At 32.2% G+C, this 22995-nt stretch overlaps 3 long non-coding RNA genes across 3 annotated transcripts; 1 reads left to right on the top strand and 2 right to left on the bottom strand.

The window, feature by feature from the left end:
- Positions 1-3068: 3068 nt before the first annotated feature.
- On the bottom strand, positions 3069-3986 carry LOC143052758 (uncharacterized). Its single transcript, XR_012971228.1, has 2 exons — positions 3891-3986; positions 3069-3308 (listed from the first exon to the last, which is right to left on the bottom strand). It is a non-coding gene; the product is annotated as an uncharacterized LOC143052758 (long non-coding RNA).
- Positions 3987-5303: 1317 nt separating this feature from the next.
- On the bottom strand, positions 5304-10479 carry LOC143052759 (uncharacterized). Its single transcript, XR_012971229.1, has 4 exons — positions 10399-10479; positions 7843-7914; positions 6385-6475; positions 5304-5383 (listed from the first exon to the last, which is right to left on the bottom strand). It is a non-coding gene; the product is annotated as an uncharacterized LOC143052759 (long non-coding RNA).
- Positions 10480-13799: 3320 nt separating this feature from the next.
- LOC143051360 (uncharacterized) lies at positions 13800-15734 on the top strand. The gene is made up of 2 exons (XR_012970724.1): positions 13800-13929; positions 15274-15734. It is a non-coding gene; the product is annotated as an uncharacterized LOC143051360 (long non-coding RNA).
- The last annotated feature ends 7261 nt before the right edge of the window (positions 15735-22995 follow it).

The raw sequence follows: 22995 nt of genomic DNA, 5'->3' as shown, positions 1-22995 counted from the left end.
ACTAAAACTTTAGTATTTGCAAGCAGATCCTTGGGTATCTTAGTCTAATTGGAGACTTGGCTATTTACTTCGCAGTTTCCTAGCTGTTTTTACAAACAATACATAATGAGATCAAAATTTTATATTCTTGCAGGTTAATATTTGAAAAAACCAATTCTTTTGGAATAATACCTCTGATGTAGATTATAGCGATAGTTTAAGCATTCAATCATTTTTTTCTCTCTCAGAAGCACTCTATTTCTTATAGGTTACTACTCAAATGCTTACGTCTATTCCTCTCCTTTTGCATGTTGTTTACTTTCGGACTGTCACAGGATAGTAAGGATAATGTTGAGGGTGAAAATAGGGAATGTGTCAAAGAGACAACAACCCAACAAAAGCGAAACCAGCGAAGGACAAGAAATATAGTGTCAATACATCAAGTCACTTGTTGGGAATGTTTAAATTCAACTTGGTGTGAGACAAAATATACATATAGATTGTATTCCTTTACACAAAATATACGATATACATATTTTCTAAGAAGCTATTAGTCAATAAACCCGGTCCAAATAATGTGTTGTGTCTTAGATATGTCTTACATAAATCATTCATTACCCTTTCAACAAAACTAAAAACAAAACAAGTAAATGTTGTATATCCGCTTAGAAAATGATCATATACAAAATCCAGTGACTCTTGTTTTAATATTTGAATTCTCAGTATGCAAGACCATCTGATGGGAACATTTAGCTAAGTCAATGGTGGTTTAAATTATGCCTTCTTATGTAATTAACATGCACTTTAGGTAAGTTGAATAGTATAATCGTGTAACCAGTATTTTAGTTTCTGTTTTTTATTTGTACTTGTTTGCATGAAATTAACATTGAGTTATCAAAAGATGCTAAAATGATTTTGATAAAAGAATCTATTAAAAACAACAATCAGAGGAAGTAAGTAATCGGTCTACACAAATCATTCAAGCTATCATTAATCCATTCATTTTTATATTAATCAACCAACAAATAAATATAATGTCATTGAATAAGTATTGTGTAAGCGTTAAAACATTGGTTTTGTTTTATATTTCCAGCCATAGATAAAGTCAAAGAATTTAGATGGATAGCGATAATTCAAATCAAGAGACACTGGACCGAAGTATTTATCATCCAGATAAAAAGCATGCTAAAAATAATTTCAGTGGTCTTGGCGATGTTATGGACAGAACAGTGCATTATTCACCCAAAGTTGATAATGAGAATAAATCATTTAAAAAACGAAATTACCAAGGAGACAATCTGCCAACGACCTTAAATAGTGTTAGAAATGAAACATTAAAGGAACACGAGGAGCTCGATGTTGTGTCGAATCTTTCAGATAATACTGAAATCCATAACGTTAAGACAAAGAAACTATCACAAGAGAAAAGTATGTCATTGTTAGAAAATGGTTCAGATTTTGATTCACAAATAGTCAGCTCTGACAGATTACCACTACCAATCAGCTCTGACAGATTACCACTTCCAATCAAATCCGACTTATTGCCGCCAACAGACGACTTTAACGTTATTCCATCGATAGCCAGCTCTGATGTTAATCAACAAAAAGCCAACTCTGACGTTAATCAACCAGCGAGCTCTGACGTTTATCTACAAACAACCAACTGTGACGTGGATCAACCAGCAGCTACCTCTGATGTTTATCCAAAAACATCAAGCTCTGTCGTTTATCTACGAACAGTTAGATCTGACGTATTCAAACCAACGTCCAGCTCTGACGTGAATCACTCAATCGTCAGCACTGATATCGATGTACATCCACCAACAGCTAACTCTGACGTTAGTCTTCCAACAGTCAACTCTGACGTTCGTCCACCAATCGCCAGTACTGACGTACATCAACTGACAGCCAGCTCTAACGAAATTCCACGTTATATCCCTTGTTTAACCTTTCAATAACACTTTACCCTCAATGTAAAATGTAAAAATAACGAAAAAGGTAAAAAAAAATGTTTGTGTTACATGTACCTGTATGAAACACGCTGTCAATGAAAAAGGCGAAAATTCAACTTAAAAAAAAGAACCCGAATACAATTAGTGACATTTAGTTTTAGGTATGAGGTTTGGATAAATACCATGCCACGTTCGATATATGCTTTTATTTATTTTTTTCTTCTGATTTGTACCGAATTGATGATTTACGATATTTTGTAACTGATCTTTAGAGTGTGGTCTCATGTTGTGCTATTACGCCACTGCCCCATTTTTGGTACAGGGTTGTGCCTGTCCTTAGTTAGGGAATTCAGAGTGTGCCGTTGGTTCATGTCTGTCACCTTTGATTTTTGCAAATTGTTTTGTCATGAATAAGGCCAATAGTTATTTGAATTGAATTTGTCTATATAGTATGGTTGTTTATCATTGTCGAAGACCGTACTGTTGCTGACATCTTCTCCTTTTGAACCTTGGTGGACAGTGGGCTTAAAGGGTCAATTAACAACTTTGGTCTTATTAACTTATTTGCAATTCTTACTTAACATAATTACTGTTTGCAGTTTACAGACGACGTTGAACGACAACGGACACGAATGAGCACAAGTAAGAAGTGGTACGATTGCCAATGAGACACCTCTCCACAAGTGACCATCTGACACAGAAATTAACATCTATTAGTCATCGTACGGCCTTCAAAAAATAGTCAAACCTATATCGCATACTGTTTGGTATAGGAAAACCAAGAATTTAAATGTTCGAGACATATGTAATTTTAAAGTATGGCGTGACAAGGTTTATTGGCTTTCTCGAATCTATCATACGAATAGTGAATTTTTTTTTGTGTTTGTTAACTGGATATCACACTGTTCCGATTGAACGTAGCAAACAACTTGCACAGAAAAACAGACACTAAAAATTGATTGGACGTATCTGCGAACTTGCACAACTCGCATAATCAAACATACGAGATAATGTATCTTGGGTTTTACGTCGTTAGGAATAAGACTGTAAGTGACCATATGTCAACCCAAATCATCTGTTTGGTTCATAAATATGAACAACAATGTAGGTTATGCATTATAATTCAAAACAGCAAGCTATTTATGCTCATGTTTTATTTTTCACAAATAAAGTGTAACTTGTCTTGACATGGGTAGTCGTGCCATACGAAGTTTTCATTGAAGTCTAATGTTAAACAATTTTCATGGTGATTGGCAACGAATGGTATTTGATGCACTCCCCAATCAAAAAATGTTGCATGTGTATTACTTTTATGCCAAATCCAACTGCCCTCTTTAGCAAAATCAGTGGCTCCAACAAAGTATACATGATTATTGCCTTCAAAAAATTGAATAAAAGGTTTTAATACTAATATTTGTAATTTTGTTATTCAAACAGTTAGTTATCAATATACATCCTTTTTTATTTAAAAATTAGTGTATGTTTTTATGATTTTAATCAAACATTAACAGTTGAGTTAGCTGAAATATTGAAACAGCTTATTTTACAAATAGATCAACTTTTTTTTATGAAAGCGATAACTACAAAAAGATATATACAGCTGTATTCGCACCCTGAATAAACTGTAGTACATTACACCAATCTTAAAATTATATCTTATAGCTTATTTCAAATCACTGAAATGACCATTTCATTTCATTTTTATCAATTAAAATTGAAATAAGAAAAATACTGAACTCCGAGGAAAATTCAAAACGAAAAGTTCCTAATCATATTGTAAAATCAAATGAAAAAACACATCAAACGAATGGACAACAACTGCCATATACCTGACCTGTTACAGACATTCTCAAATATAGAATAAGGTGAATTGAACCTGTTGTTATAGCGCTAAACCTCTCATGTGTACGTCTGAGAGGCAAGTATCGTTATTGATCATAAAAAGGATTGATAGCTTACCATTCATCGCTTTCAAATGATCTTTGACAAATGTGTTGGTAGCAGAATCCTTTAGCTCAACTAAATGTCCATGCAAACTGTTACAGTATCTTTGTAGGGAAGTCAAAAACAAATTTAGGAAAAAAACCAGCACAGAATTAATCATTGTGTTACAGTACTATTGTGTTTTATTATTTGCATTCGACGCATTCATTTTTGTAGCGTTGCGATTATGGAGTTTCCCCATTTTTTTATACTAACTTGACGTTTCGTCTTTATCAAGTTAAAAAGACACTAGCTGTCAAATTGATGCTCACCGATTTTACTCAGAGTCCTATATTTGATTTATAAAAATGTAAAACATTTATCCAAATTTTAAAAAAGTCTAATATAATCAATTTACAAGGCTTAGGCTCGAGAATATGTAGCTTTGTTAAGTGTGTACATCTTTATGTGGGTTTTGACAAAATTTTAGTATCTATAGAGTTGACCTTCGAACACCTCCAATTGTCATACAAGCTTTTTAAACATAAATATACATGAAAATAGAAAGGGAATTCGTGCCATTGGATTTGCTTTGTCTGTTTCATATTTCAGATTAAAAATTTATATTAATCATCGTCTTTAACTGTATCATCAATGTTTCTGAGCTTAGATTGACAAAATGGAACTATGCTGACAGCTTAAAGTGATTCATTATTTAACTATTTCACTTTCACTAATTACATATTTTAGATAACAAAAAATATTGTATAGCCTGTGCCCCTTAAATAGATTTATAAAATTTGTTCAACAGTATCTGTTATTATGCATAAATGAACATACTTCATTCTCACTAAAATGGCAAAAGTTAAATTACTTTGCGGTTCTTGACTAACATATAGCTAAGAGTTACCAAAACATGTTTTGTAACCATTGTTATCCAACATGTATTATAATGTAAAACAGCTTTGGTATTATGTTTTCATTGCCATTCAAAACAGTCTATACAAAATGAATCCGATATTTCAATTTTCAGATTGTATATACAATAGACATAGGAATATGTGGTATGAGTGCCGATGAGAAAACTCTCCAGCCACGTAACAATTTTTAAAAGTAAACCTTTATAGGTCAAGATACGGCCTTTAACACGGAGCCTTTGCTCAAGGCTAAAATATTAAAGTTTGTTTTAAATTGTGAGTGAAGCAAAAATTAAAATCACCAAAAATCTGAACGCAGAGGAAAATCTAAACGGAATGTCTATAATCACATGGCAAAATCAAATCACTTAACATATTGTCACTTAAATAACTCTGCATCAACCCTTGATTTGTCAACAGAAGAAAATAATAGGCATTTGGTACACCACGAAATCCAATTTAAATCCAATCTATAATGAATAAATATGTCATCATAGGAAACATAGATAAGACATATTGTCACTTAAAATACCTCTGCATCCATCCAGGATTTGTCCACAGAAGAAAACAATAGGCATGTGTTACACCAAGAAATCCATTTTGAAGGGCAACCTGTAATAAATAAGTTTGTTAAACATAGATAAAAACCAGTGCACACTTAGTTTCGAAAGTTTTAATCTCAAAGCACCTCTTTCTAGAACAGCCATCAAAATACACGCAATACACGAATGTTAATGCAAAATATGAATGCAATAGGCGTGTAGACATTTCAAAGCACAAAAAGCAAACAATAAATAGCAACAAAAATTTTAGGGACTTTAATAGCTTTTTGGGACAAGCTAAAACACTCCTCCGGCTGCGGAATTTTCTCGCTGTTTTGGGGACCCATTACTGACTTTCGGCTGTATTCAACTGTTTGGTCGGGTAGTAGTAGTCTTTTTGACACATTACACAATTTCCATTCTCAATTTTATAGAATGACAGTTTGTTAAAATAAAAACTTACGTGCCAAAACAAGCTGAAAAATCTATTTAAAAGTTTCTGTCCAATTATGATTTTATATAAACATTGGTACTGATTTTTGTTCATACGCTTCTCACTCTTTCCACTAAACGTCTACGAGTCGCACAGTAATTAATGTTTCCCTTATACATTTTTGCATTATACGTGCATCCTATACATTTTACGAACAGTACTGAATACCTAAATAGTATAATAGGCACCATATTTCAAATAAATTAAGTTGAAATGTAATGTTACTGCATGCATTTCTGACAAACGTGTCTTTATTATTAATCATAACGGAAATATTTTTTTATTGTATAGTATTAATCTATAACACTTCTAGTTCGGCTGTTGTTTACTGTTTGGTCTCATGGACTTATCCCAAACTTCCATTCTTAAAATTGTATAGCTTAATTTTATTATCTAGTAAATATTACATATATCATATGTTCTCCCATCCTTGCGATCTTTGTGAGTAGTATTTTTTTTTTGAAAATGCTATTCTACATTTGGTCTAAATTAATTTAAACAATAACAACTTGATGGTTGAACATCAAAGATATCAAGAAAACATAACATATTCAATCAATTAGGACGGGTATACTCACTCCGTTGAACTGATGATGTTGCTTTATGACATAAACTATTACAAAGACTGGAATTACAACAATACTTTGACCCAATTGTCGCACGACATTGCTGAAAAAAATCGTTTTATAAGTTTTATAAGTTTTATATAGATCGCATTTCCGTAAAGTATACTCATAATCACTAGCTTTCATTTAAGAAAGGAACCAATATCTTAATAACTATATAAACTGAAAATAATTCTGATTATATAATCGGTCACAAGGAGTCAGTATTGCGATTAAAATACTAGGAGAAGACAGACAAAACTATGGCTGAATTAAAAAAACCCAGCTCAAACAGTTGTAAGAACGATTGGCCTAATGTCTGTCCTTCGTTTGAGCAGTTGTGCTTGACTAAAAGCATAATATGTTTTTGCAATTTTTTTTCTGTTGCTCTCCCGCAACTTTGTTTGGGTCATATCGTAATCATTTAATATCGAAAACAGTGATAACTCCTATCCCTACACCATATATTTGTATTTGCTTTCATCATAGTTTTCCAGTATGCGAATCTGTTTGTTTATTGGTCCTTGTCTCTACTGCAATGACTTTAACAATGACTGGTAGAAATTATTTTGGTCCATCAAAATCACTTTGAGTTGCGGTAAAAAAAATTAAGCTGCATAATTGTACATTGTGCTCAGCCAAACGTATGCCTAAATGAGGTAAATGCTCTACTTTAGGTAGACAGAGGACTTGTACTGACCAAATTTTTTCATGCCCAATTCACACGTTGAGTCGTCCATTTAGAAAATAGAAAAAAAATGATCGGTTGTTCCGTTACGTACCTTGACTGGCATACATTGTATGTACTTTAAGGATGGGTAAATATTAATCAATAAATTCAATAAGTAGCAATATAGATATAAATAATGTGAATTTAAATTTTTGAAATTCTAGTTTTTTTGGTTTCATGGATATAGAAAGATCAATGATTTATTCTTAACGAAACATACATAAATTTGTTTTGTGGCTTTGCCAACAAATATTGTTTTCGAGTTTATCTCATAAATACTAATCTGAAAACATGGGCCTTACGTACCTCAATATTACTGTGGATTCATTTATTTTCGTGGGTACCAATTTTCGTGGATTAAGAAAAACTAACATATTTGATGATATTTACATTCGTTGATTTGGCAAATTTTGCATACATTGCTTTAAATTCGTGGTTCCCCTGTACCCTCGAAATCCACAAGTATTAGTATCCAACGAATATAAATGAATCCACAGTACCTTTTATGTAACATGATATCCGTCCATTTCATTTAGGAAATCAATAATATGACTGACTGATTTGTTTTTAATGCATAGTGAACACTATATATACCAACTAACTACTTCCGGTAATAACAAACTCTGAAAAGTTAAGTTCTTTTTTGTTTGTTATTATTTATAAGGATGATTTTTTGGAAATTGTGATTGATTGTAGTTTACCACATGACGTGAACAGTCGCTGGTCCATTTTGATACACCCAGAAGATTTGTTTCTTTGTTAATGGAACAAGACTAAAACGAAAACAAGAGATAACTATCAGAGGTCAATAAAACAATTATGCAGATAATGAATAGAAGTTATAAATATTGTCCTGCATCCTGAATATTTCAACAAATCTTTTAAATACATCCATAATTGTCAAAATATTAAAAAAAAATCAACCTTTAATCCTCGATCATATGAATAAATAGTATTTAATGATTCTCAGTCATAATTTTCTTAACGCAATATTTCTATGAGCATGCTCATCGTCAGTAGTTGTCCTGTTAAATATTTCGATGCTTCACTGTTATTTGGATAATAGTTTGTGGTGGATGATCTTGGATAGTGTATGTTAAAAGAAAGTAACAATTTTTATAGACTCAAGATTTTTATGATATTATGGTTAGACACATATTTGTTGCTGAAAACTGAATGTAGCCTTTTATATATAATTTGGTTATTATTGTCGGCGTCTTGTATCAATAATCACATTTATCTTACCACCAATACATTTCTAGGAACGTTATTGGTAAAAAAACAATCACGTGGTGGCCGTATATATTTAATATGGCTTTGGTTAATATAGGGTTAGTATTATAATACTCAGTTGGTAATGGGGTATCCCTTTCCAAAACAGCACATATTTGAGGAAAATTTGAAAACGTTTCGGCCGTAAAATATTTGAAGAAATTAACAAAATTAAATGTAGAAATCACAGCAAAAGCTACCAACTTGTTATATATATTGTTAGCACCTTTTTCTTATAGATCATTTGAAGTAGGTTCTTTATATTGAAGATTCCATCATTTTGATAGACCACGAAGCGGATTATGTAAAATGTGAAGAGTCAAAAATTAGTTTTATGGTTAAATAAAATCAAAATAAATTATTGCCATTCATTATAAATAAATTTCTATCAAAAATAAGGCTCAAAGAACTTTTTATATTATTTATATTAACAATAACCACGTACACACATGTTGGCGTATGAATACACAACCTCAGAGTGGGCGTATCGCCATCAAAATTGACAACATGGAAAATAAAACTGATAATTTTAACTAATCAGAAGATAGTAAAAACACCAAATTTATTTATTTGCCGCATGTTTAGAAAGTCTGGAATGTATATTTGTGTGCTTGTAAACTTATACGATATGTATGTGGTCAGCAAATTTCAGATTAGGTTCGCTCGAACCGAAAATGGATTTTAATGACCCAATATATATCGCGGTAGGTAACTAGCACATTGTGTAACTATCAATTCACCACGGTATATTGTATAAGCTCAGCCGACTCAACGTTCAGTGAGACCTATTGCCATCCCTATGCATTGGTCATCATTTCATTTGTTAATATATACAAGCAGTCCAACCATTGATAACCGAATTCGTCCACAATCATCATTTGAGTCATTTTGAGAAGCGTGTCCGATGTTCCCACATGCCGATAATTAGATATAGAAAGATGTGATGTGAGTGCCAATGAGACAACTCTCCATCCAAATAACAATTTAAAAAAGTAAACCATTACCTTTTTGCAGAATAGGAGGATTGTACCAATTATTCTCATGCTTGGAACCTTATAAATACAAAATAAATGGGAAATGTGTTTATGAGACACAGATGACGCCTCTACTTGCGTAAACGTTATCAGGGGACTTGACTAGAGAACTGTACAAGTAACACCACCCGATTTGAACTTGATTTGTGTGTTGTGGTAAGAAACATTGTAAATAAGTTGAAGTGGGAACTCATGGTTTAAGCAGAATAATTTTGGGGCTTTAGGGCGAACAGACGAACAATGGTAATAAATCCCGCCCGTTCGTTGCGGCGGGGCTCTAACACAAATTAAAGTTATATTGTATTGTCAACATGGCCGAATTTGTTGTTCCCTTTATTTATAAGTGATAAAGCCCATTATTACAAATTCAACCCATTTTGCATTTTTGACAAAACTATAGATGAAGAGTAAATTGAAAAAAAATCTACAAATAGTCGAGATCGTCAGTCGATATAATTTTGATCAAAGAACTTTAGACAAGTTTAGTCTTAAAAATGTCTTGTTTCAGTGTTCCAGAAATGCGCATCGCAAGCGTTAAAAAAATGCAAGCGTTAATTTCATCTTTACGCGTTACTTTCATAGAATGACGGTTGTATCGATGTCTGTCAGTTCTTGGTGTTTCGGCAACATCCATACATAGCTAAACACGATAAGCTAAAAACAGAATATCGGCAATACTCAAGTAATAAAACAGAATCGCAAGTAATATTCGAGTTTTGCTATAGTAAAACATGCACATATACCTATATGAACAACTTATACGTTTTAAAGCTATAGCCTTCATGTGGTGTTTAGAACCAGTTTTGTGCAGACAACAAGATATATTTACAAGACAGTATTTTTTTTAAAATTTATTCGAAGATTTTTGTTCAATTAAATGAATGTGGAAGGATAAACTTGACAATGTCTTTTCTACTAGAATGAGTGTATTCACATATATATTGTACATACGTTGTCCTGGTCACATAGACCTATGTTGGTACATCCATCTAGGCTTCCTGCCTTATGACATTTGTAACACAGCTTTTGTCCGGAAGATTAAATTCTATAACAAATTTAGGGTACAGTACGTGCAATTTGTATATGTAAAATATATAATAATGTTTCATACGTAATTGAAGAGATTGCAAATATGGAAGAAAGTAACCACACACGTCAGTAAGTTGTATCTAGGATTCTTTCACTAATACATGTTGACGCTTCATTTTTTAGCATTATTAATATGGACTTCATCTGTCTGTTCGTTCACATATCTTTCAACATGTTGTCATCATGCTTGATATTTGGTATATGTTTTCACCTGGAAATGTTACAGATCCGGTTTGAAGGTAACTCGGTTCGGTTGATTTTTTTTTCAGGGAAGTGGTCCTCAGTTTTAGAAAATGCACGTAAATAAAGATATGATATATTCAAGGTGAAACAGGTTAAATTTTCAGTTTTTGCAACAGGAGATATTTTGACTTCGTTTTTTATATATTGAAAAAATGTCTGATTACGGATTAAAAAACCCTTGTTTTTCAAGGGAATATATATGCGTTGCCATGCAAATCCGTGAGATGTTTATCAAATCCTACGTTTACGACTCAAAATATCAATAGCTGATGTAGACATGGTAGACTTAATGAATCCTAATGAAAAGGAGTAGGTCCGGTAAGGGCCGATTTTGGCCTCAAATTTCAGGTTCATCTGACGAACGATTTTGGACACCGTTTAAACACTTAAGTGTCTATTTCAGTTGAATCGATTAATTAATGTAAAAGATTTTAACTGATTTAGTCATTAATAACACTCCGATCCAAGCTTAAATATGAAAAATCTATCAAATAAACTCATCATAGATACCAGGAATAAAATTTTATATTTACGCCTGACGCGCGTTTCGTCTACATAAGACTGATCAGTGACGCTAAAGAACGAAGTTGAAGAACATTGAGGACCAAAAATTCCTAAAAGTTTTACCAAATACAGCTAAGGCAATCTATTCCTGAGGTAGAAAAGCCTTAGTTTTTCAAACATTAATGCAAAAACATGTCACTTTTCAGGTTTTTGCCAGAAATGAAAGTGGCCGCATCCGTGTTCATCCTCAACCTTTATTATGTTATATATTGTCATCAAAAACAACTTACATTTCAATATTATGAATGAACACAAATGCGGCCATCTTCATTTCAGACGGAAAGCGTCTAAAATTAAACTAACATGCTAAAATTGTGAAGATTTCAGTAATTTAGCATGACTTAAAGATGCAGTACCCGATATATTTGCACTGTATTGTCAAAAACAGCCCATATTTATGTTACAGAAGCAGTCTTCTTTCAAATAAATAACTAACAATTTACATTTTAACAATTTTGTAAAACTGCTATATTTTTTGGCAAAAAAGGGGTCTTACAGGACCTACTACTTTGCAGCAGATTTGATTTGTTTTTTCTGAGCGACTGCTTCTGGTTCTAGTAAGCAGTCTACCAGCTCCAGGAAGCGGAAGTATAGTCCATCCAGACCTTTGATGGAATTGCCAGAACTCACAAAGACCAGGATAGAACAGTCGTACAGATGAAAAATGGCCTACCATAGATTGAAGAAATCATCGGCATATATTTGGTTTAAGGTAGAGCTAGTTCATTGGGCATGGAGGACTCAAGGGCTAAAGACAATCTTTTAAGAAGAATGGGAATTGCCAACGTGGACTATGAGCCTTCCCAAACTTTAAGGACAAACAGACACTTAATTATTCAGGAATATGATAGTTGTTTGTTTTCTATTCGTTTGATGTGGTTGAGCTTCTGATTTTGCCATTTGATAAGGAAGTTTCCGTTTTGAATTTTCCTTGCTGTTCGATGTATTGTTATTTTTCTCTTTAAGTGACCAAAGCATTAGGGATTAGAAAAAGGCATGTCAGAAAGCTGTTTAGGGGGAAGGTAAAGTTTGAAGTAAAATCTAGGACAGCTGAAGAACTATTAATTGTTGAAACCGGGTGTAGATCGGACATAGGAGAGGAGCCTGAGTATGAGATTATGGACTTTATTGATGCTATTATAAAAGAGGAACAAACAGAAAAAGAAAAAAAAAGGTCAGACAATGTTCAAAAAGTTACACCAAAGCAAACCTAAAACCAGGCACAGAACACTGCAGAAGTTCATCAACCTGTAATAGGTGAAGTACATCTACCTGAAAAGGAACATTCATCAACAAGTCCTAATTCAAAAACATCAGACAAGAAGAAGCATCCCAAAAATGAAAGTAATGCAATGTGGAGACAGATGAGGAGGACAAATCTGGATAGTTCGATCAAAAGTATCAATTCAGACAAAAGGATTTAAAGGATAAACACAGAGGAGGTGTATAATAAAGAGACAAATGAGGAGGTTAATGATAATGAGTCCCTAGCAGAGAGAGTTGAAGCATTATTGAAGGCAGAAGGAATGCCCTTATTTCGTCAAATCAGAATAGAGACGTTAAATCCCAAGCCTCCTGTTAAAAGTGCCACAAACTCTGTACGCTTAAAAACCATAAAAAACAGCTCTTCGAGGGTCAGTATCTGACCTGAATGCAAGGCAAAAATTATAGCAAAAATAGGTGGGCGGGTAGGGGTCGTGTGTACTTTTATTTCATTTGATTATCGATATCGTCCATCTAGCTATAGCCTTGTTTTAAGTGTAGTTGGTTGACTCCAGCAAAATCAGATTTCTTTCTGAAATTCTTTGAGTAAGATTTTAGTTTAATATTCCGAAACACTTATTGTAGATTAAAATATAAGAACTTAAATTGCTGTCCTATAGCTTAAGGTAAAATAGCTTTGTATCGAAATTCATCCTGTACCTATTCTGATTTGACGTGGATGCACATTTATTTTTTCCATACAGGAAAACGGACAACCGACGTCGGCAAGGGTTTTGCTGTCGATCATAAAAATTGGTGACCATATTACTATAGCCGAGTCATCCATAGAGTGATTAAAGAGAATAAAGTCGATAATTCGGTAATGGCTAATCCCAAAACTACTTGACTACTTGCTAGGCTGTGAATAGTTTAAAAGGAGAAACAGCATTCTTTAAAACAACCCTCCTCCTTTTTAACAATTTAAATTGCATTCATACGCCTTCTCTGTTATAGCATTGAATTATTGGTAATTCTGAAAGGTGAAAAAGAGAAATTAAGTTGTAGTATGGTGAGCTCGTTAAGAGTGTACCTGGGAAATTAACACGGATCATAGGATGTAAAACAATGATATGTGTATTATTTCGCATAAAAAAAATAAAATACTAAAGTGTTACTATCAGTATACATCACTTCATATCAGTATGTTTTGTTGATTTTTTATATCTAAGTGTACTCTGGTTATTTATAACAAACTTGTAACTCAATGGCATGAATACATTAAAGTTTGCAAGTAATACTTCTTTATTTAATTTTTGCCTGGATATTTTGTAGCCGCAACAGGAGTTTTATCGATCTGTTTTGCTGTTTCAAAATAACAATCAAGTAAGTATGATATTAATCAATGGTTTTTAATAAGGAATTAGAACACAATTAACGACATAAAAAGACGAACAATACCACGGCTTAAAGAAGATAAGGCAAACAACAGCTTACAGAATAAAACTTCGATCGATTTTCACTAACTAATTCTACTGATTTGTAAAATAAGACATCTGTAGAATATAGTCTATAGCCTCCGTAACTCTTAAAAAAATCGGATCCGTGTTCAAATTGACAGTTAACGATTTAAAACAATTTTCACAGAATTTCAAATTCAAACGAGAAAAAAACTATGACTGTTACTGGAAAATAAGGGTATGTTGGGTAGAGACAGACATTTGGTCAAGGAAAATATTGTCAATACATCAAGTATCTTGTTCAGCTTACGAACGTCTAGGTCCCCAGCCGAATTAAATTTAAACTATAAAGTTGTAGTCTATTGATTCTCCGACAAATATACGGCATATACGAAGTTAAGTTGATCAATTATGATTCATTGCAGTATATCAATATAGTGCTTTTTGTCTTTAATCATATTAAAATAGGAGTTATTCCAGTACAGATATTTGTTGTTATTGCTAATGAGACAACTATCTACCAGACTCCAAATCATGTGTATGTAGCAAATGTATGTCATCGTACAGCCTTCAACAATGTGCAAAGCCGAACCATACAGTAAAATAATATTGAAGTAACATTTTAGTCTGTCCCAGATCCAGCAGTAAAAACGGTGTAAACATACATCACTGACATATAACACAACTGACTAAAATTTCAAAACAAACATACAAATAAATGTTACTAAGTCAACAAAATCAAATCGACAAACAGCTTTCTTCGGGTCAATCCTCATATTGTGTTTTCATATTTCATGGAAAGTAGTGAAAGCAAAGTTGAGTTAGTATACGGTCAGACGGACGGACAGACATTGGTATCATACACTACATCATAGTCTAAAAAATACACGTATTAGAAAGATTTGCATTTTAATGATACTATTTTATATATTTTACCTTTTATTCAAAGCTTGTGGTCCAATAGAGAGGGTCTATACTGGTTTTCAACTCTCCGTAACACGTTTCGTTTGAAATTTTCTTAGCGACAAGAATTCAGAGCTCTCTGATATTTGGTACAAAGCTTTATATGCGCATGCTTGACCAGATGACAGTTGGTTCCAATTTATCACTTATCCATATCATGTTTGTCGATTTACTTTGAATATTCAAAAGCTAGAGATGGGTATTAAAATAAGTAAACAGTCGTTAATACTACAAATTGTTTGTATTTAATATCTCTTAACTTGTATCCATTTTGCCACATTGTAAATGCCTTTTTTTTAAATTCCAGACATTGACGTATATGCCATTTGCCTTCAATGGACGGCCTAAACATACAATCCCAGACGAGTGAATTCAATTCAGATAAAGACAACTGTTTAATCGTAGAAGAAGACAATGACGATGGCAAACAAGATAAATACATCCCTACATATCGCTTCAGCCAATTCCAGGAAGCTCAAAGTTGTGAAGAATCGGACTCCTTACTTCAAAGTAAACGCATGGCATTTTCTCTTTGTAAATCGTGTAGAAAATGTTGTTGCATGAAAAGTTGTGCAATTTTATGACATTTTTTTATTTTATTTTTTTATATGTTTCATTGTTTCTTTAAATACTTCAATTCTAAGATGAGTAATATACTTTTAAAAGCAGTCATTCATTAGCAAAATTTGTGTAAATATCAAAGTTCATTTATAAGATGGGATCTTGATCCGCATTTTAAGGGTTACTTATAAAGCATTTAGATTTCAACTCAGGTTTTGTTTTATATTTACCTTCATTTTACACTGCAAGAAAAGGTTGATTTGCATTTCTTTGCTCGTGTTTATAAAAGCAAGGCAAAGTAAGGCACTCTGCTGCACCATATTTCTCAATATCCATTATTTGATGAATAAATACATAAACATTCTGTTTTCGTATACTATACATGCAAGAAGTGGCCAAAAATATGGTAATCTTTCCTAAACTCTTAAACAACTGTAAGTCACGTGTAAGTAAAGTAAACTTATTTACATACATTTATAAAGCTGTTGAAACGTATTCAAATGTAAACCTAAAGTAGTACTTTTGTCGTCCTTTTTTAAATATATGATAGGATGCCTTTTACATTAAATTTACAAACATTATCAAATATAAGCGAAGTACACATTGTACTTTAGTTATATTCATATAGTGTGTTAAATATATGCAAAGCTTTCCCATATCTTTGTAAATGTTCATATAGCTTCCGAGCAAAGTAGATAAATTGGGTACCGATGATTGTAACAAAATGAAAAATGCCAAGAATTACTGTTTGATTGATAAAACAACTATGCATATCAGTTAACAAATTGTAACTTTAATTTCTATTAAAAAGGACAGTATCGCGATGTATTATAGATATGGTAGACGAAATATTTTATTATTAAATGGTAGCATACGCTAACAAATTAGTACTTTAGGAAACCATATGGCATATATAATTAATAGTGAACAAAAAGTAAAGCATGCTATACAGAGGAACAAGTGGTCAGTATGTTGGATTTTTTTATTGACAACATATTTGTTGAATTTGGAGGTACACTTTTTCAGCAAAATATCGGCATTATTATTTTTTATCAGGTTTGTCTGGTATAAGTAGGTAACACATTGTGTCAATCATTGTGGGTCAAAGTCCCAAAAGTCACATTAAATAGTCGAATAAAATATTACTTGGTCAACTGCACATGATGGCAAGTTAAGTATGAGAATTTCTATAAAAAGTGTATTAGTCAGTTGCATTCATAAGATGTCATGCTATTAAAACAATGTCCTCCGCATATATCATGTATATTGTGGTGTAAATTGTGAAATATTCGTTTTGATAAATATTAGCATCGTACACTGATCAGACATAACGACGGGCGGCACAAAATCTATAAACGATAAATTGTTGAAAATAGATAACATGTTAAAGCATATAGAGAAATTTCACATAATGACCAGTGTATGATCGAATTACATCTTTCTCATTTGTCAATTAATTTGCAAAGGCAACACTAGTTGACTTGTATATGCGTTTTTTTTAATCAGCTTAGGAACTGTTAACTTGCAATTATTACTCCCCCCCCTATAAGTTTGTTATTTAGGCAGATTTTTGTCACCTCTTTTGCTTTTCTATGTCTTTTATTCAGTTGATACGATTTCAGATGATATTATTTCGTATTAATACTGTATCATAATTTCCAATTAGTTATGAACTTTTATGGCAAACTATTTTTTTTTCATTTTATGATTTTGAGTAAATGGCTTTTTTTGTCAATTTAGTTTGTTTATTATATACCAAAACAAGCTCGGTCTATAGTCTTTGTATACATTAGTATGTTTATGGTATCTAGTTGTCTATCTTAAATTATATCATGCAGTAGATAATTGGTAATTATGCAACGTATGTGGAAAAAGACACACTGGTGTAGCACATATTATCTTCGGGCAATACATTATCAGGTTTGTCTGACACATTGTGTCAATCATTGTGTGTCATAGCCAACTATTTGGTCAAAGTCCAATACCTCTCAAAACCATGATTCAATAAGAATGACAGTAACATTTTGTTTTTACAGATGGTGGCAAACAACCCAATGAAGCATTATTTCTTTTATAATCGGTCTCAGAGTTGTTGCGTCATCTAAATTTTGTTGTGGTACTATAGTAGAACAAGTAAAACTCCCAAAACTCCCATGAAATTAAGATATGACGTGGTCAACTACATATGATGTCAAATTAAGTATGAGAGTTTGTATAAAAAGTGTGCTAGTCCGTTGCATTGATCAGATGTCATGCTATTAGAAAAATATCCCCCGCATTGGTTGACTATTCAATGTTACAATTAAGAAAATGTAATGTTAACAGAATCCACATTTTATTGGTTTTTCTTTAACATAAGGTTGATATTGAAGACTTCCAAATACAGCTTTCACACCGTATTAAAGAGAAATCAGATAATTATGTATACTCCAACATCGAGAAAGTCCTGTTAGCAAGTCGTCATCACTAGAGAAAAAGCCGTGATACTCTTCAGTCATTTCGACTCGGAGTCATTAAAACAGTACGGTGTGCTATAGTTGCAAAAGAGAGACAAAAAATACCACAGGGACAGTCAAACTCATAGATTGAAAATAAACTGCGCAAGGCACATTTTTATTTAAGGAATTGCATCCTAGAAATTATTTTGGTATTTTGCACCAAACAGTATTTCCAAAAACGTTTCACTCTGCTGATTGCCCAACAATACTTCATAAATCATATAAAGTTGTTGAGCGGAAACTCCGGGTGCTGCATAAGAAATATATAATGTCTGACTTGCGACCAAATACACATCATAGTTAGATGCCCTTGCTTTTGGAAAGAATATATATATTTCCATCAATGTGATACCTAATACAAAACAGGGAGGACTTCATATAGTTATTACAATTTGAATAAAGCTACTCACTCAATAATTGCTGATTTTCTTGCTTTGCCTCTATACAAGTAACAACTAAAACAAAGTAGGGCGACTTGAAAAAGGAATGAGGAGCACGATTTTATTAATATCACGCTTTGTAAATAAAGTTTATTCCCGCAATTTAAATGGTTTGCATAGAAACATAACTGTTGGCTTAATCACAGCAATGATTGAGAATAACTCTTCACTTAAAAGTAAAATGATATGTTCAAAAACTGTTTTGAATTTTTTATAATAATGCACGCCAGATTTTCGTTTTGTCGTCATTAAAGTGGCGTTATAAATACATCAATTAGACGAAATGCAGCCCAATTAAAACTTTGCAAATACTAATTAAAAGTATATACCTTGTATCTTTGAATAGCAGTATTGCTCATCGTTATTTATTTGCTTTATAAAATGTGTAGGTAGACAATTTTCGCAAGAAGTATAGAAGAACTGCTCTTTAATTTAACTATATATTCATCTAAAAGATTTTGTGTGCACTTTTCACATTTTGGCAGAACTATTGTTACATCATAAGATGTTTCATTAATCGATTTGCTTGGTTCTTGTGTGTAGGTTAAATGTGATATATTTTGGATGAAAGGAAAATAAATGAAAAGCGACTCAATCGGTTTTTGATTAATACATTATAACAATTAACTATTGTCTGATCTTGATAACAAAAAGAGGAACTTCTTTAACCTTTTCCAAAAAAGTTTGTTTTCGTATCTATGCTGACAGCAGCAGGAAACGCCAGTACCCTATCCTAATTAGTATTTTCTTAACGAAAATATGAGATCTTAACACCGTTTAGTAACAACTATTAACTTAATTTGTATGTTACCATTTCAATTGGCATTAGTTATAATTTGATTGTAGCTGTGGTATACATTTGTCGTTTTGACAACGATTAGCACCGTACGCGGATCAGACATAACGACGGGCGGCACAAAATCTATCTATAATGTGCTGATTAGCTTAATCATACTGGTATCGATCTCAAATATAAGGAACTGGTATGGTTCCCTTCTCCTTTACACTTTGCTCTTATAAATTATCAAGGAACTAAGTTTGCAAATCCACATAAAAAAGTTGACCTCGCAACTCATCTTTTTATGTTAAAATTCTTTACAAAGCACAACTCTGACTTCATTCACCTAGAAAGCTAATCAAACTTTTTAACAAACTTAATCATTAGAGATATAGTTACAATACTGTTTTCAGGTTAAGAAAGATGTCATATTTTGATTTAATATTGATTCACTCATAGGGTCTTTGCATTGAAATAAAATGTTTTTTCTAAAACCAGTTCTTCGCACGAAACGGTCTTTTCGAATATTTTTCTATGATGGTATGATACTAAGCACCTAAACGGTGGGGTTCGTGCTTGATTTTCATACGATGAAGACATAACCTTTTAATCAGTTTAATCAAGGTCTTGAGCTGGCATGTCAGAAACTGATAGTAAATAATCCTTTGTTAATTTATGTTGATCATTTTCCTTTTGTTTAGTTTGTACTACATTGGCTAAAGATATATTAGAGGGTTGAGGTCTTACAAAAATTGTTTAATGCCACCACATTTTAGCGCCTGTCCCAAGCCAAAAACCTCTGGCATTTGTTAAGTCTTGTATGCTTCTTAAAGTTTGATTCATTTATACGTTTCGGAGTCAAATGTTTACCGTCAATTTGCACTGAACTAGTGTACATTTGTGTTTATGGGGCAGCTGAAGCCTGTCTATGGTTGCGATATTTACTTGCTGTGTTTAAGTCATATTTGTGGCATTGAGCTAATTTTTCTTCCTTTGTCTGGTTGTTTGTTTTTGAACACATTACCCGTTTATATTTAAGTTTACGTAAAAGGTTTGGTTGTACTAAAGTTCCTTCAAACGTATAAAGTTTTTCATTAATGGCACAACAGCAGTGGTCATAAATAAACTAATCAAAGTTTTCCCAAATAACATGTTACATCCCAGACGCGCCTATCGTCTTAATAAAACTCACGAAAGACGACAGAATAAAACAAAAGGAAAAACGGACAAAAAGTATACGAAGTAGAAGAGAATGAAAGACAAATAATTCCGTAGGAGCAGAGATAATTTCTTCTTTGGATAGAAAATCCTTAAATGTCTGTCCTGCTATATGATGGTACATGAACTATGAAAATAAATAAATGTCAACTGACTTTGAATTTCAGAGTTGAAGAAATAATGATTAAAAATGTATGCACATATTTATTACAAAACTTCCTGATAATCGGGATTCGACCTTGTGATTGTATTATTAGCAACATATATATGAGATATGTATGTACGAAAAGCTATACTTGAATGATGTCATACGTGAAGTGTTACATTATATTACTTTTAGGACACTACAAGTTTGTTTAATGCGCAATACAAGGTATGTTTCCTGTTTTAGTTAAATAATTGTACACACAATTGGTTATTCAAATTCCCTTGTACACAACAGGTATCATTCGTGTAATTCATTTCTTAATCAGATAGTCTCTATGGTATATTCTGATGTCAAATACAGCATTATTTTTTAGGATAAGAACACCATGTACCAAAAAGTAAGTTTTTGTTGACCAACCAGATAAAGGACGTGACATTTAATAACAGAACGCATATTATCGCCTACTATCCAACAAAATACAACAAACAGTAGTTTTTATACATTGACAAGCCATTGACTGATATATTTAAGGTATCAGTGGCTTTAACATAATGAATAGGACTTATGAGGTTATAATGAAAGTAACTTGGTCTTGTAAAAAATGAGGTCACAAGGATATACTAATAGTACCTAAGGCTTATTCAATTCACGCAATAAATAAACTCGGGTAAGTATGCAACATGCGAGAAAAAAAACCACATCTCAATTATAACTGTTAAATTCCCATCACTAAGGAGCTCGAGTGACCAACCACAAAATATTAAGATTCAACAATCCTAATTTTTTGTTAAAATTTCTTTGAACTTAGTGATTGGAAGTTTGAGTTAAGACCGGATGGACGGACGGACTACGACATATCATGTGATACATTACGTCACTGATCTACTTCTTGTTTGCTGAATTTAAGTTGTATGTTAACATTGATAGACGTATATGGATTTTCCTGTCAGTCTGAAATCAGAGCGTGTCGGTAAATAATGACGATATTATATGTGAAGCTATAACATGGGGGTACCAAAATTGCAACTATCTTAAGTTTTTTTCACCTAAGTTTATTTATAATCCAGACAAACATTCTATTCTGTGTTGCTTTCTTTGTATATGTATTTTTATGAGCCAATTTCATTTTCAGTCCATATTGAATCATAAGAAAATGGGCTTGCACCGACTGGCAAACGATCCATGTTTTTGTACTTAGGAGTACACATTTCAGAAATATTATATGAGTAGGTACCATTTTTTAAATTATAACCTGGTACAATTGGAAACCAACATAAAACATGAAAATTCGCCCATTTATTTGATTAAAAGCTTTCTTTAGCCAATATGCAAGTAATAATATATTCATTTATAAAATGACACTTTTATTTAAAGATTAAAGGGTAAAATTGGAGTTAAAATGGAGATGATATTATTTAAACTCCCAGACTTTCAGTTTTAGTTGAACTGTTGCGACAATATATGTGCAAAAACACTATTGAAATTGAGTATTATTACTCGAATATATTAAAACAATAGAATATAAATGAGAAAACCATGAGGTTCATTAGCCAACGAGTCACCAAATCATACAAACCAAGCCGCTGGCCTCCTTTAAGTTATAGTTATTAATTATTCACAAATTGTTGTCAATACAATGGAATTCTATGATACTGTCGTACACGTGAAAATGTGTCGTCGTTTCTGTGTGTGTTACATTTTAATGTTTTGTTATATTTTAATGTTGTGTTACATTTTAATGTTGTGTTACATTTTAATGTTTGTTTTTTTTTTTTAGTTTTTTTTTGGAAATTATTTTATTTTTGATAATGAAACATGTGAGATTACATACTACAGTATTCGATACACATTTTAAAAATAAAGTAATACTTGATAAATCAATTAAGTCATATGGATATAATAAGATAATATAAATATTACAAAAAGATTTTGTTAAATAATCAAATAAATTAAAACAAAAGCTGCTTCTAACATATGCCATTTCTGATCCATTTTTACTTTTTGTACAGGGGTTAAAAAAAATATACAGAGTATTTTTCTATATTAATCCAATATTTTAAATATTCTACCCCACCATATTTTGTGGGGGATATGTTCTTACATCTACATTTGTATATATAATATTTGAATAACAACAAAATATTGTTAACTGTTTTACTGTTAACAAAATCCTCAGACACACCTAACATGACTTCTTTTGCACTGAAAGTCAGGAGAATGCCATAATTTTTAATCCAATCTATAACGGATAGCCAGAAGTTTTGTGATACATTACATTCCCAAAAAATGTGAAAAATATTTTCTTTAAATTCTGAACAAAAAGTACAAAGTTCAGTTTCTTTTATTTTACATTTCAATAATTTTACATTTCAATAAAAATGAATTA

The sequence above is a fragment of the Mytilus galloprovincialis genome, chromosome 11 (genome assembly GCF_965363235.1).
Source record: "Mytilus galloprovincialis chromosome 11, xbMytGall1.hap1.1, whole genome shotgun sequence".
Classification (NCBI taxonomy): Eukaryota; Metazoa; Mollusca; class Bivalvia; order Mytilida; family Mytilidae; genus Mytilus; species Mytilus galloprovincialis.
This window is presented reverse-complemented; position numbering and strand designations above follow the sequence as displayed.